The sequence below is a fragment of the Artibeus jamaicensis genome, unplaced genomic scaffold (assembly GCF_021234435.1).
Source record: "Artibeus jamaicensis isolate MK-2021 breed Jamaican fruit bat unplaced genomic scaffold, CSHL_Jam_final scaffold_474, whole genome shotgun sequence".
NCBI classification, from domain to species: domain Eukaryota; kingdom Metazoa; phylum Chordata; class Mammalia; order Chiroptera; family Phyllostomidae; genus Artibeus; species Artibeus jamaicensis.
The window spans coordinates 45,502,421-45,517,537 of NW_026522046.1; the positions used below are offsets into that span (position 1 = coordinate 45,502,421).

Sequence of the window (15,117 nt, forward strand, 5' to 3'; positions counted from 1 at the left end):
GACTTAATAGGAGAGATGAAAAACCTAAGGCCCTTTAGACGTGATAGTACCACCTAATCAATTAGCCCTAGAGCCCATCCTCCCCCTGGACTTTGAACTGTGAGTTAAATTCTCTCATTTAAGGCTAGTTTAGGTTAGAGTCTCAATGTTTGCCTCCAAAAGCAGCCTAACTGATACAATGAACATTCCTTATATACAGAGGAAAATGGCAAGAAAAAACAGCTAAAACTTGAGGTAGAAGTGATCACCTATGGGGCAGGGCTTGCCAACTAGTGGGCATGGCCCACACTGCCATGAGTGTTTTAGATGTGCCAAGATCCTCCCAAGATCGCAGGATATGCAGAGCCCAGGCTGAGACGGTTAGGGAAACAGTGCTCCAGGGAGCAGGCCTGGGAGCGGTGAGGATGGACCTGGCAGGCAACCCCTTCTTTCCTTATCAGCCTGTCAATAGCATTCAACTTTGAGTATACAAATGTTAAAATGAAAAATTAATTCTTAAAAAATTACTGCAGCCTGGCCCAATGGCTCAGCTGGTTGGAGCTTCATCCCAATGCACCAGGGATGTGGTTCAGTCACTGGTCTGTTCTGTTGGTCCCTGGTCCCTGGTTGGCAGGGCACTTGAGGGAATCAACCAATGAATGCACAGATGGGTGGAGCAGTAAGTCCATCTCCCTCTCTGTTTCTGTCTCTCAAATCAATAAATCATTTTTTTTTAATTACTGCAGTAAGCAGGCCCTGGCCAGGTAACTCAGCTGGTTAGAGGGTCATCCCTAATACACCAAGGTTGTGGGTTCAATCCCCTCATCAGGGCACATACACAACAATCAACCAATGATGCATCAATAAGAGTAACAACAAATTGACATCTCTCTCTCAAATCAATCAATTAAAAATTTTCTTTTTTACATTACTGCAGTGAGCAAAAGAGACTAAAAGATATGCAGAGAGGCCATGAACAATAACATAAAGAACTAAACTGAAGACTATTTCAGAAATAAAACTCGAGAGAGCTGGGTAATAGAGTAGGTTTGCAAGTGACAGGAGAGGAACAGAGTCAAAGACGACACAGATGTTTCTTATTTGGGGACATTATTCAATCACAAAGAGAAAACACAAAACTAATTTTTGTTGTGCACTACACTGGTTGGATTATACTAGATGCTATCTACCAAATTTCAAGTCTCTTCAAGTTTTATAAGAAATTCAACTCGGGAAGCTAAGATAACAGCATAAATTAACACCAAAAACCCTTCACGCAGCTGTGTTAAGGTCTAAGCAAGATTCCAGTCCTAGACATACAATGCTCAAAATATATACGGTCCTGCTCTCTGAGATTAATACAGTACTTCCTAAATCATATTCCACAAAAGAAACATAAAATGATAACTGTGAGAGAGTTGATCCTGGTTTGAATCATATCTCACCAACCACTAGAAAAAAATTACTTCACCTCTAAGCCTAAGTTTTCCATCAGTTAAATGAATGCCTTACTAGTTTCTGGTATATGTATGTTTATAAAGTGTTCAAGCTTAATAAAGATTGCCCTCACTATGTTAACAGGTAAGAGGTAGTTTCCTATAACATGCTAATGTGCAATGTGAAATCTCCAAGAAGACAATTTTCTTCAAGTTTATTTCCTTCACACCACACTACCTCAGGGAGTGGTCTGCAAAGCACATTTATGGCAAAGGGAAGCTCACTATTGGTTATCCTGCTTCTCATCCCTTAGGACTGATTTTTTATTACTGTGCCCTGATACTGTCAGCCACTTAATTTTTTTAACTACTAATTAGCGTTCATGCAACAAACCTTTATAACCATAGGTATAAGACTACTATGCCCTGCCCTGGCTGGTGTGGCTCCATGGATTGAGCACCAGTCTGCAAACCAAAGGGTTGCCAGTTCGATTCCCAGGGCACATGCCTGGGTTGCAGGCCAGGCCCCCAGTGATCGTGTGCGCAGGAGGCAACCACACACTGATGTTTCTCTCCCTCTCTTTCTCCCTCCTTTCCTTTCCCCATAAAAATAAGTAAGTAAGTAATCTTCAAAAAGAAGAAAGTGAGGGGGAAAAAAGACTATTACGCCTTGGTTCCCCACTAGACCCTAACCATCTCAGAAATGGAGTGACTACACTGGTCACTCAAGTACCTACAAAAACACAGTATCGTAAGACCAACAAACAAACACCTTCTCAGGGAAACAGTACTCGTGTTTTAACTTCACTCCTCCTGCCATTCAGCACTTATGGAGTCTTCTGGGCGCCAGGGCCCTAGGACACGGCAGTGAACGAAACGGGTGCCGCCTCTGCTCTTGAGCAGCTTGGTCTACACCGAGCCCGCTCACACACACAACCCTAATAACTACCAAAATTCAGGTGGAACGAGTGTAAAGCAATGAGGAAAAAAAGTTCAGGGTGTTTGGACACCCAGAGTGGAAGGAGGGGGAGTCTAGAGGAGTCAGGGAAGACTTCCCTGAACATACAAAATCTAATCAGAGATGAAAAACAGATGAGTAGAAATCAGCAGGACAAAGTCCTCAATGTGTCACTTACCCTTCCTAACACTAACGTACATACTATCCTAGTTATACAGATTTGGAAACTGAAGCTCAGAAAAGCTGACCTTCTTAAGAAAAGGCAGGGCTAGGGTTCAAGGTCAGGATATCTCAATCCAACTCCACACAATGGACCCTCACCGTTACTACACAATGCCGTTTGTGACAGATGGACTCTAAGGGGGCTGTCCAGACACAGCTTCCTCTTAACTAGAGATCAGGCCATCTTCAGGTAGAAATAACAATTGTTCTTTTTTAAGCAAAACTCATGTACCCAGATGTTAACACTGATCACAATCTGACCCTACATTTTATAGTAGCCATTTTTACAACCTTGTCAGCTAATTGAATTATTTCTCTTATTTCTGTTTTTATTGACTGAGGTTTCTGTTGTCTTCAAATTCACTGATCTTTTCTTCTATAATGTCTAATCTGTCATTAATGCCTTATAGTGTATTTTCCCTTTCCCACATCAATTTTCACCACCAGAAGTTTTATTTGGGTCTCTTTTATACCTTCCAAGTCTCTGTCTACCTTTTTAAGCATATGCATTACAGTGATAATTGCTTTAATGTCCCTACCTGTCAATTCTAACATGTCAGTTCTTGGTTCGTTTTAAAGGATAAATATCCTAATTATAAGTTGTATTAGCCCTAGTTATTGCATAGTGATTTTTAACTGCATGATGGATGTTACATTTTTGAGTGATGGGTTTTGTTACATTTCTTTAAAGAGTGCTGGACTTCACAATGCAGGCAATTATAATTCTTCCAGATTAGTTTGCTAAGATTTTTTGTCAGACAGAGCTAGATTAGTCTTTATTCAGAGAGAGTTTATTAGGTCCACTACAAAGACTCCCTTCTGGAGTTTCAACAAGCACAGCCTCTAACACAATTTCTCTACTCTGCCTATACAATATTCAAGTCTTTCCCAGCCCTGTGTGAGAACTCTGAGGTCTGCTCTGCCTTTAGTTTCCCAGTGAATTCCTTCACCCCAAAATTATTCCTTATGAAACTGTACCCTACATACGCACATCAGACTGGTATCCAGTCAAACATTTAAAAGGACCACCAAGCTCTAGCCAGGTCACTCAGTTGGTTAGAGGGTTGTCTCAGTACACCACGGTAGCAGATGCAATCTCCCATCACACCACATAAAAGCAGCAACCAATGAATGCATAAACAGGTGGAACAACGCATCCTTCTCCCCCCCAACCTCTTTTCCTCTCTCTAAAATCAAGTCTTAAAATTAAAGGAGCCCCTAAAAAGAAGATCTGTGGAACTCTCCAGAACACTGCTTCCCATGTTAGAAGCATTCTGAGATGCCCCCAACTCCGGTCTTTATTTCCTCAGCTCAGTGAGGCCACTGGGCTCCAGCCAGGACCCCTCACTGCACTGAGACCCGCAAACTGCCTTCAGGCAGGAAGCTACAGCATAACAGGGCTCACCTCGTCTTTTCCCATCAGTCAGAGATCACAACTCTTCACTGCCTGTTGTTCAATATCTGAAAACAGTGGTTCCATGCATTTTGTCCAGTTCCCTAGCTCTGTACAGTGGAGGATAAATTCAGAATGTTGCTGCCTTATCATTAAAAGCAGGAGTCATGACTCCGGACAGTGATTTTAAAGGAAATGCTTTATAAGATACAACTCCTAAAGGTGTACATACATAATCTATCACATTATCCCATCTTTATTTTTACCATGGAATATAGCACTCTTTTGTCATTGTGTCCAGTTTCCTCCATTGCTTATTCTACACTTCACAATGGAATGTAAGCTCTGGGAGTACAGATATCTTGTCTATATCATCACTTCTGCATCCCAACACCTAGAACATATCCTGGCCTAGACCAGATACTCAAATTCTGCAACTTCATTAAATCAATATGCAAACTGTTTTATAAGTATTTCACTTAATATATACTGTGAACTCCTCTCATTAGTAAATTCTGATTCAGACACAGGTAACACTGACCCTGGAGAATGCCTTAGAATTATCTATTATCTTAATTAACATCATCTAAGTAAAGATTTTTAGTTGCAAACAAAAGAAACTAACTGGCTTTGTTGAAACTGAAAAGGAAGTTATTGAAGTACATGAGACTACTCAGAGAAAACCCCAGGAGGGCCAGGCTGGAAGGCTACATAATCAAAAACAGCCAAAATTCAAATCACAGATCTGGTCCAGTGGAGCCAACCCAGGATTCAATCCCTGCCACTTGTACAGATACCAGTGACACCGGGAATGAAATGCTGCAGCTGGATCTGTGTCACTGCTGCCTCTGGAAAACAGATGTAGCTGTGACCCTCCCTCGCTTCAAATCCCAGGCTTCTGAGGAGTGCAGTGGAGGTCACATGATTGCATTCAAATTCCAAGAGATGCAGACAAAGTGAGCAATTGGCTTCTACAATGAAATATTTCTATCTCCCACCAAGATTCTTAAGGTAAAGAATTCCCCAAACATTAAAAGCTGTTGAATGTTGTTTATTATCCAAAAGTCTGACAAACCAGTAGCACAAGCCAGCAACCCCAGCATACTAGAACTTCCACCTATTTCTTAAGTTAATGGGTTTTAGAAGCTGTTTTTTCCTTTGTTTTCTCTCTAAACATTCAGCTTTAGGACAGTAAACTGTTCACTGGGTTTTTATTATCTGGGGGCAGCATATGCAATCTACAATGATTAACCTCAAGCCAATTTACTTCCCTGAATCTCAGTTTTCTAACTTATGAAAGAGATACTACCAACCACTTTGTAGTGCTGATGAGAAGATTAAAATAACTATAATGAGTATGTACATAGCAGGCAATCAATTAGTAGCAACTACTGCTACTATTATTAAATGGTAGCTTACTTTTTTTTAAGAGGAGAAACTCACTATGTAATTTACACACACATCTTTTTGTAATATGCTAACAGATGGAAGATCCCAGATTCTTTCACTTTAGTATAAATGGTATCTCCCTTGGCTCCCACATTACCAGAGACAGTGCAACAAGTAGCTTAAAGCAGTCTAGCATGTTGCCCCCAAAACTAAGTTCAAGACATAAAACAGACTGATGGACAGAAGGGAGGGAGGGAGGCCTGTCCGCCCTGTCCACAAGCCATGCTTCCTTCCCATTCTGGCCAGCGAGCACTGGCTGGGCTGAAAAACTGTGTGCGGGCAGGGGCCATACATGTCTGTGTGACCCACTACTTTGCCCTTGTGCCCCCCAAAGCACAGCATGGGACCTGCCAGAGACACCTTCCCTAAAATTTGAATATTTGCTTTTCTAAATATTTACTATAGAAACTAAATCACTGAGAAAGGTTTCAGAAGTATTTTAAAATAAATCACTTGGTAAGCTTTAAAAAGTTCACTCTCCTGCCCTGGCCAGGTGGCTCAGTTGGCTGGAGCATCATCCTGTCCACCAAAAAGGCTGTGAGTTCCATTCCAGTCAGGGCACATGCCTGGGCTGTGGGTTCAAGTCCCCAACCAGGGTGTGTATGAGGGGCAGCTGATTGATGTTTCCCTCTTCCTCTTCTCCCCCTCTCTCTCCCTCCACCCCCAAACCCCTACTCTCTCTAAAATCAATAAACATATCCTCAGGCAAGGATTTTTAAGTTCATTCTCCTGAAAAGAACAGCTTTAATAATTTTCTAGCTGCAAAATTCATTCTTTGGAAAATCCATCCAAACAATGAACTTTCCCTCAATCATTCTTCTTATTGTCATCAAAACCTGAAGAAGTTAAAAGCCAAAAAGCATACAACAAACTACTTTCATTTTTCCAACTTTTTAAATAAAATGAAGCTAGAACTTTTTTAAAACGTGATCCCAACAGCTACTACAAATGCTGGATTGACATTCCAGATATAACTGTTGAATGAACATCAATCACTCTGTTGGCTAGGAATCATGAAGAATATCCACAAGTTAAAACCACTCCAAATGACCACTAAGGTCTGTACCTGTTTCACCAAACTACTAAAAGCATGCACTCCTTGAAAAAGGAAGGCACAATCTTCCCACCCTATAATCTAGCCTCTGACATATACAAGGTATTTCATATACATTTAAATTATTAACCCATGAGTAAATAATTGTGTCTTTTTTCTGGCTATTAAGAACTTTCCAATCCTCTCTTGAAAAAGATAGGATTCAGCTTTTTCTTTTCTTCAAGGCTCCCATATTCCCTGCCCATCTCTCTCTTTCTCTTTTTTTCTTTTAGATCTTATTTAATTTTAGAAAGAGGGAAGGGAGGGAGAGAAGGAGAGAAACAATGTGTGAGAGATATACATCAATCAGCTGCCTCTTACATGGCCCCAACTGGGGGCCTGGCCCACACCCAGGCATATGTCTGTCTCTCCTTTTCTCTCTCTCACACACATATACTCATACAGGCTGTTACCCTCCACTTCCACCAACTTGGGCTGTGCGCGCAACCTCCTCCAGGGAACTGTCAATTCCCCAGGTTCCACTGCAAAAAGCCTAGCCAATCTTCTGGATCAAAATCAAGTCCCACCTCCTCCACAAGGCAGGCTCAAGTTCTCAGGAATGGCTTACTTCCTATGTTCTTCTAGTCCTTCATATGTCAGTACCTCTCCTTGTCAGCAGCCATGGTTTTGTTGATTTTGCCTGCAATACACACAACTAACTCAACACTAGCAGTGGAGGAAAGCAAATCCTACCCACATTTCTAGTCAAAGCTTGTATCACCGTAACTCACATATACAGAGGGCAAATGTTTACTCAATTGAAGAGCAAGAATCCCCTTTTACAATTATCAAAGCATTTACAATGTACCAAAACACCAGTTTTTCATCCAACAGAGTTCAGAAAAATCAAGAAGTATTATAACTACATCTAACAAAAATGAGTATTTTTATTATTTGAAGTACAAGACTGCCCTGGCTGGTGTAGCTCAGTGGATTGAGCACAGGCCTGTGAAGCAAAGGGCCGCTGGTTCGAGTCAAGTCATGGCACATGCCTGGGTCGCAGGCCAGGTCCCCAGTAGGGGATACATGAGGGACAACCACACATTGATGTTTTTCTCCCATTCTTTCTCCTTCCCTTCCCCTCTCTCTAAAAATAAATAAATAAAATGTTAAAAAATAAAATAAAGTACAAGACTTACAGTACAACTTACAACATTCAAACTCACTCAAATTAAATAAATACCCAAACAACTAAATATCATTACTCACCTATTAAATTGACAAAGATTTAAAACTTTGAAAACACCACTGCTGGAGAGATTCGGGGAACTTTGCGCTCTCAGACAGAGTGGATAAAGCACAAATCGATGCTTGTTTTTTGTTTGTTTGTTGTAATGTATCTCAGGGAGGGAGGGGATGGAGAAGAAAGGGACAGAGTGACACTGACTTATTGTTCCACTTACTTATGCCTTCATAGGTTGCTTCTTTTATGGGCTCTGAGCAGGGATCAAACTTGCATGTTGGTGTATCGAGATGATACTCTAACCAACTGAGCTACCCAGCCAGGGTTTGGTGCTACTTTTTGGAAGACAAGTTGGCAGTACATATTCAAATGTGTATATACCTAGTAAAAGAGCAAATTCCCCTTATAAATGGGTATTGTATAGCTAATGCTAACAGAACAGTTATATGTATAAGGATGTATACTGCAGCACTACTTAAAATAGCAAAAGTATGAAAGCAATGTGAGTGCTCTTTACCAGAGACTGACTAAACTGTAGTACATTCACAACATGGAGTATTTCCCAATCACTGAAAAAACAGGTACATGAGAATATTTCTTTTCTTAAAAAATATTTTATTTATTTATCTTTAGATGGGAAGGGAAAGAGAGAAGAAGAGAAACATCAATGTATGGTTGCCTTTCACGCGTCCCCTGCTGGAAACTGGCCTGCAGGGAACTGGTCTACAACCCAGGCATGTGCCCTGACTGGGAATCGAACCGCGATTGTCTGGTTCGCAGGCCTGCACTCAATCCACTGAGCTACACCAGCCAGGGCCAGGTACATGAGAATGTTTCTAAGATCAAGAAGCTGAAGTTGCAAAACTGTGTTCAGCATGATCCCATTTGCTTTTGACTTTAAGTGCACAGACATGTGCAGGTACATACACACACACCTCCCACAATGTCTATGTGTATTACATGTTTAATATGTGTAACTGTAGATATATGTATGCATAAGATTTTTCTAGTAGGAAAAAGGGAACAGCTATTAATTACCTATGGAGCGTACAGGGAGGGGCAATTTTTTACACCATTCTATATGGCTTGATTTTTTTTTTTAAACCATGAGTATGTCTGACTAGTTTAAAAACTGAAATTCCCTTCGTGACCAGAGCAACACTTTATATGTTTGATATGCTATAAGACTGCTCAAATAGGAGCCCTAAACAGATGGTAAAACACTAACGACAAAAAGAAATTCTACTCCAGTAGATACATAGTAAAGCCAGTGGGTCCTCAGCAAAACTAACCAGTTCCACAGCAGCACTCTCTACGTCTAACCCTACCAACGCCTAACCCTACCAACGCCTAACCCTACCAACGCCTGGCCATCAAACCTCAATGCACCTTTCCAAGATTCTATGCAGCTGACATCTCTCAAACCCACCCTTCACTTTCCCTGGCAAGGACACATGTGTCCTACTCTCCCACCCCTTCCAAAAGAGCTTTCTCACTAGTGCAGGTGCTAATCTCCAATTTTTAAAAATGACAGCCAGCTAAATGATTAAAATAAAGTTTTAACCTGATAACAGATAAAGGACATTCCTCTGGGAGTGTTTCCATTTTAAACTATGGAATCCAACTCTTACCTTAACCTAAAAGAATAAATTCAACAGAGAGAATTGCAAGCAAACCCGATGACAAAGAAAGTAGTAACTTGGGGACAAGACCTATCTTTGTTCCTTCTAATCACGCTGAGGAAAAACCTCCCTAACCACCTACCCCAGTGACTTTCAACCAGTGTGTCTCAAGAATTTTTCAAACACGCAACACCTGACTATGTATGTGGTCAGGGGCACTGACCTCTTTTCCCTTTGACTGTCAAATAAAAATATGACAACAGTCAATGCAACAACAGCCATCCAGTATGACTGAATCAAAACCATACCTATTTTTTGTCAGATTGGCGAAAGATACATTTTGGGTGTGCCACAGAACTGGAGTATGAAAATCACTGATCTACCCTCAGATGCACTCACTACCCCACTGACCACAGCATTAACACTAAGAATACCCTATTTAAAACCTCAACTTCTTGTCTGTAAATACCCATTTGACAAACTTGAACTGTTTTTCTACCAATGAAAACGCAGCACACCTGAGAATGACAGGTACCTCATAAAGCCCAGTGCAGTTGGGTGTCAGTCCTCTGTCCCTTCTTTTGCAAAGAGAACACAGAACTAGGAGCCCGGAAAGCATGCAGTAGTCCCAGACCTGCTTATTCTGAGGCGCTGGTTGGTAATTTAGTTACTTTGCATCCATTTCCTTCTCTAAGAGAGATGAACCGTATCACTGTTTCTACAGTATCAGGATTAATTACGTGAAGCCCTTTTACGAAAGCAGATTCCAGAGGATCGTAATACGACTTGGGAATCCCACTTGGACAAGTCCTCCAGAAGACTGTTTGAAAGTCATTAGGTTCTCAGGTCTCTACCAGATCTAAAAATGCTCTATAGAGTTCAAAGGAATCCTCCATCTCACCTCTTTTTCAAACCCACAGAAATTAAAGAGGAAGATACTACATAGTTAACAGAACATCACTGCTGCTATCACCTTTGCAACTTAAGCGACTGGAACATTGACTGCCATCCGCTGAGGATATCAGCAGAACATACATAGTGTAGTTGAGACTATTAAAATGAAATCCAAAAGCTTGGATTCCAAATAATCTTTACATACAGTACACGGTAATCATGAATTGTATTTGTCAGAAAATACTGTTAGTAAAATAATGTGCTATTAGATTCAAAATTTCTTCACTACTACAAGTTTTGCTACCTTTTTTCTAATCTGACTATATATGTATAAACTGCATATGCTGAATAATGACAAGGTACTGGAACTTGCACACCATAGTTTAAATTATTGATGATTAAATGTAAAAAAAAATAAATAAACATTAATCACTGCAGTAAGTTGTCTTCTCAAAAGTTTATTTCTGCAAGTTTCTCCCCAAAACATCTGAAAGTATGACAGGTAATTACTCATAATCTCCCATTCTCCTCTTCTTCAATAGAAACAGATTTTCAGCCAGACAACTACCAAAAACCACATATCCCAGCCTCCTTTGCAGCTAAATGCGGCCACCTGACTAAGTTCTGACCAACAGGGGTAAACAAAAGTGTAAATGTCCAGATTTGTCTTTAAAGGGAGGGGCATGTGGCTGGGGAGACATCTCGTACTATACAGAAAGGGACATCCCTTCAAGATGGGAAAGAAGACGGCAGAAACCAAGGTCCCTACACCATGGAACCACATCAGCCTAAGACTGCTGACACTTATCTAAAAAATCAACCTCTTGTTTCAGCCACTGTATTTAAACCATAAACCCAATCTCATGTTCTAACCAATGCATAAAGTTTAAGTTTGTAATAAATATTAAATTATAGCTACTTACCAACTCAACAAAGCTGAAAATAACTATAGACTCTCGGGTGACTCCACTACTGAAATTACTGCTACTGTATCAGCTTATATTGATATGGCATTTTACATTTTTGCAAAGCACCTCATTACAGTATCTCATTTCACATTTTTGAAATCCTGGGCAGGGCAGCTGGTACTATGCACATATGCCATATAGGACACTGAAGCCCAAAGAAGCTGCTTTGTCCAAGACTGCACAACTAAGGAGAGGTAGTCAAACAAGACTCAGCATATAGGTCCTCGTTCCATCACTCTGAATGCATATTTGTTTATATACCCATGCTGCATGCCAGCCACTAGTCACAGGCATGTGCAAGAAAGAATTACCCCTGTCCAGATGCACCTCACAATCTAACGGAGTGAGGGAAGGAATGTTATATAGCTCTTGGTGATAAGGGCTGTGAAAAAAGCAGACTCCTGAAGAACACCTGGTCAAGAATAGACTTGGAGTGTGGGGAAGGCCTTTCTAAAGTAGTAGCCATTTATGCTGAGACCATAAGGATGAGTATGAATGAAGAGGAAGGGTGGGAAAGGGGGAGAAGAAGGCCATTAAGAAATTTATATACAGTATCAACCCTCAGAAGAAAATTAAGGTAAGTACCAGTGACCTCATTTTACCACTGAAGAAGCTGAGTGAACTCAGTGTTTAAAGCCCCACTGCCAGTGAGTGGCAGGTCCTGTTCCAATTCCAGACCTGCCTGCCTGGAGCCTCTGCCAGGTGCCATCTCAAAAGCCAGTGATCTCCTCTCTCCACAGCACCATGCTGCCTCAACCACTACCAACACCTAGTTGTCAAGCAGATTTTAAATAGGTGTCACAATGTCATGTTTTTACCCAAACACATGTGCTAAGATGCCAACCTTAACCACAGACATCCATACAGCAAACAAAATCAATCCTTGTCATTGGGTATTTTATATATATATTGTGCACATGTTTCTCAAACAAAAATACATATGTAACTTGTCAAAACTTTAACAGTGATAGAAACTTCTAAAAATAATCTTCTAGAAGAGAGGGTACATAGCTCTGGTAGGAGAATCAATTGCCAAGAAGCCAAAATGGTTCTATATTAGCAAAAAGTATGCCTACAAGGAACCACATCATTTTAGACATATGTTTGTTCAATGTACTGTTAAGTTACTATCGCCAATAAAGAATCCTAACTCCTTCTAACTCTAGAAGTAGGACTTCAAAGCAAAGGCATCACTATCAAAAAAACATGTAGCTGGTTTATACAAATCAGCATTTCCAAATTTTTTGTTTTCATATACCAAAAAAGTGAAAGTAAGGCTACCTGTAGCCTTTAGATTAGGAAACATTAAGACTTGTATTTACCTAATATGAACCTTAATTATTTCAGTTATGTGAAGTCAACATTTCATATTCATATAACCAATGCTAAACACTACAGGTCTAGCTTAACATTACAACGGTGACATAGGCAACATTTCAGAAGATTTCTTCATCTAGGGGCAAATGAAAAGATATTTTAGGTATTTTCAATAACTTGATGATTTTTCCAAATAATTAAACACAAATTTTAACCACCCAAAACTGTTAGTCGAAAATTGTGCGAGCCTTGGGCTATGAATGACCAAATTTTCTCTAGCCATCAAAACAACGCCCAGTGGTCAAAATGATACATGGTAATAAGTCTTTTAAACGGCAAGGCAAGGCCGCTGTGTGTAAGGCGCTCTTCTGCAAGTTCCACGACTCACTGACAGGGCTGTGTGAGGTGTCAAGTTTCAGGTGACCATGTTTGATAGTTTCACGTAATATCTTGACTTCTAAAAAATATATACACGAGTTTCTGGAGGTAAAACCACCAGAATTCTCAACACAAATTCTTAGCTCACAGTTTGAAGTACTGATAAGGAACATAAGTTAAAAGACTCACTAAAATTGGGGAGAAAAAGAAACAAGATCTTCATAAAAAGTCTGTTTGGGAGTTTTTGGGTTTTGCTGGGTTTAGATGGTTAAAGATTTTTCTTGGGGGATAAGAGAAATGGTGATGGGTGTGTGTGTGTGTGTGTGTGTGTGTGTGTAGATAATGTGCAAGCTCTTTGAAATAGAGAAGTTAATGCTAAATCAAAGTTGACACACACTTTATCACAAATATCAGTTCACAAATGAAGCCCCCTGTCCAATTAATCTTATATTTAATGTTATATATAAGGCAACTCCCTTCTCATAATGAAGTTACTTCTATCCAAATTTTCTTCCAATAATTACAGACATTTGCCAGCAATAAACACTCATGTGAAAACATCCTGGGAAGACTAAATTTCTAAGCTATTTCTTATTTTTTTAATTGTTTTCAAGTACTCAAAATTCAAAACAAATTAACCTTTTCTTTCTTTGTATAGTTTCAAAACGCATGCCCAAGGTCATCCTGTATCATGTGTTATAACAAGTTATCTTGAATTTTGCTTCTGCATATAAACATTCGTATCACTATAAAAACCTATATAAATTCTTTAAACACTAGTTGCTACACTTACCACTCCCCACCCCTACAACTTTAAATAATGAACACAGTAACTCTAAAAAAACTAAAGGACAATATTCTAGATGGGGGAAAAAAGTTCTAACCAAGGGTCTTTTTTACTACCCACCTTCCCCAAATAGGACAGTGCATTAAAATGGAATGTCTTTTCATTTATTTTGAATGTTAGTGCCACTAAAAGACTGAACTAACTCAGAAGTTTTTCAAAGTCATTAAGTTTTTTATCACCAACACAGAGTAATTTTGTGTTCATTAAGTTTCTAATAGGTCCCACCTAAATGTCTTTAAAATATGTTCCTTTAAAATACTATTCCTTCAAACCCAAAATCTTTTTTAGATTTCAAGTAAGAGTGACTTCACTTATAGACACAAGGGTGGCTATGCAAGCTTATGTCTCTTATGAACTTTATGTTACACTGTTTTAGAACAGAAGGTGGGGTAGGCACAGACAGGAGTCCTCCACTTCCTGGCAAGGTCTGAAGTCTAAATTTGAACAGCCACAGAAAGCACCGCTGCTACAGCAAGGCAAACCCTCCAAAAGCACTGGGGGATTTTAAATCGAAGTCCCACATACCTTAAAAATCTTAACTATCACCAAGTAAACTTTTTCCAAGAATCTACTATTTCTTTCAAACTATCTTCTTCAGATTAAAATCAGCATCTGAAATTTTAATTTGTCTCAAATTTATAATCTGAAAATATTCTCTTAATGTAATTGAACAAAATGAGAAATTTAACAAAAGCTAAAGAAAATTCCTCTGAATTATTAAACACCCCCAAATCAAATTATTAAATATATCCATTCTTAAGCACTGTATACGAAAAGTATAAGGGGGTCACAGAAAAAAATCTATGTATTCAAAGGTTTAAAAAATAAACATAACTTTACACAAAACTTGATATCTCAACAATACTTAATTAATGCCTATAATTAAAACTAAGTGTGAAGAACAGAACGCACCAAATATTTCTAATTCCATTCAGAAAACAGTCTACGTGGGCATAGACTGGGTGGGCAGGGGGACTGATACCTTTCATTGAGAGGGCCTCAACCACAAAGTTAAGTCCACGACATACATGGACATAATCTCTATGTTAGAACCCTGAGTCATTACACACGGATCGCCTCAAAATGCGCCAAGTATTTCTAATACCAAATTATAACCTAGTGACTAGGGGCCTGGGCAGGCTGACTCAACACCTGGTTCCCAGAGTTCCTGCTGCGTGACCTTGGATGAGCCCCGGCTCGATTTCCTCATCTGTAAAATGGGTAATAGTTTGTACCGTGGGGTAAACCAGCATATGTATGTAAAGTCCCGAGAAAAGTGCGTGGCACTTTTCGTCCCAATCATTAAACTAATGTGAAAAGTGTTTTAAGGTGTATTTTTCTGATAACTTGGTAACTTAAGTGGAATTCAAGAACCAAA

The 15,117-nt window shown here is 39.7% G+C and overlaps 1 protein-coding gene across 6 annotated transcripts in view; it reads right to left on the minus strand.

Annotated features, from left to right (window-relative positions):
- The window catches only part of DYRK1A (dual specificity tyrosine phosphorylation regulated kinase 1A), a 179,940-nt gene that overhangs the window by 124,533 nt on the left and 40,290 nt on the right, over positions 1-15,117 (minus strand). The window lies entirely within an intron of this gene.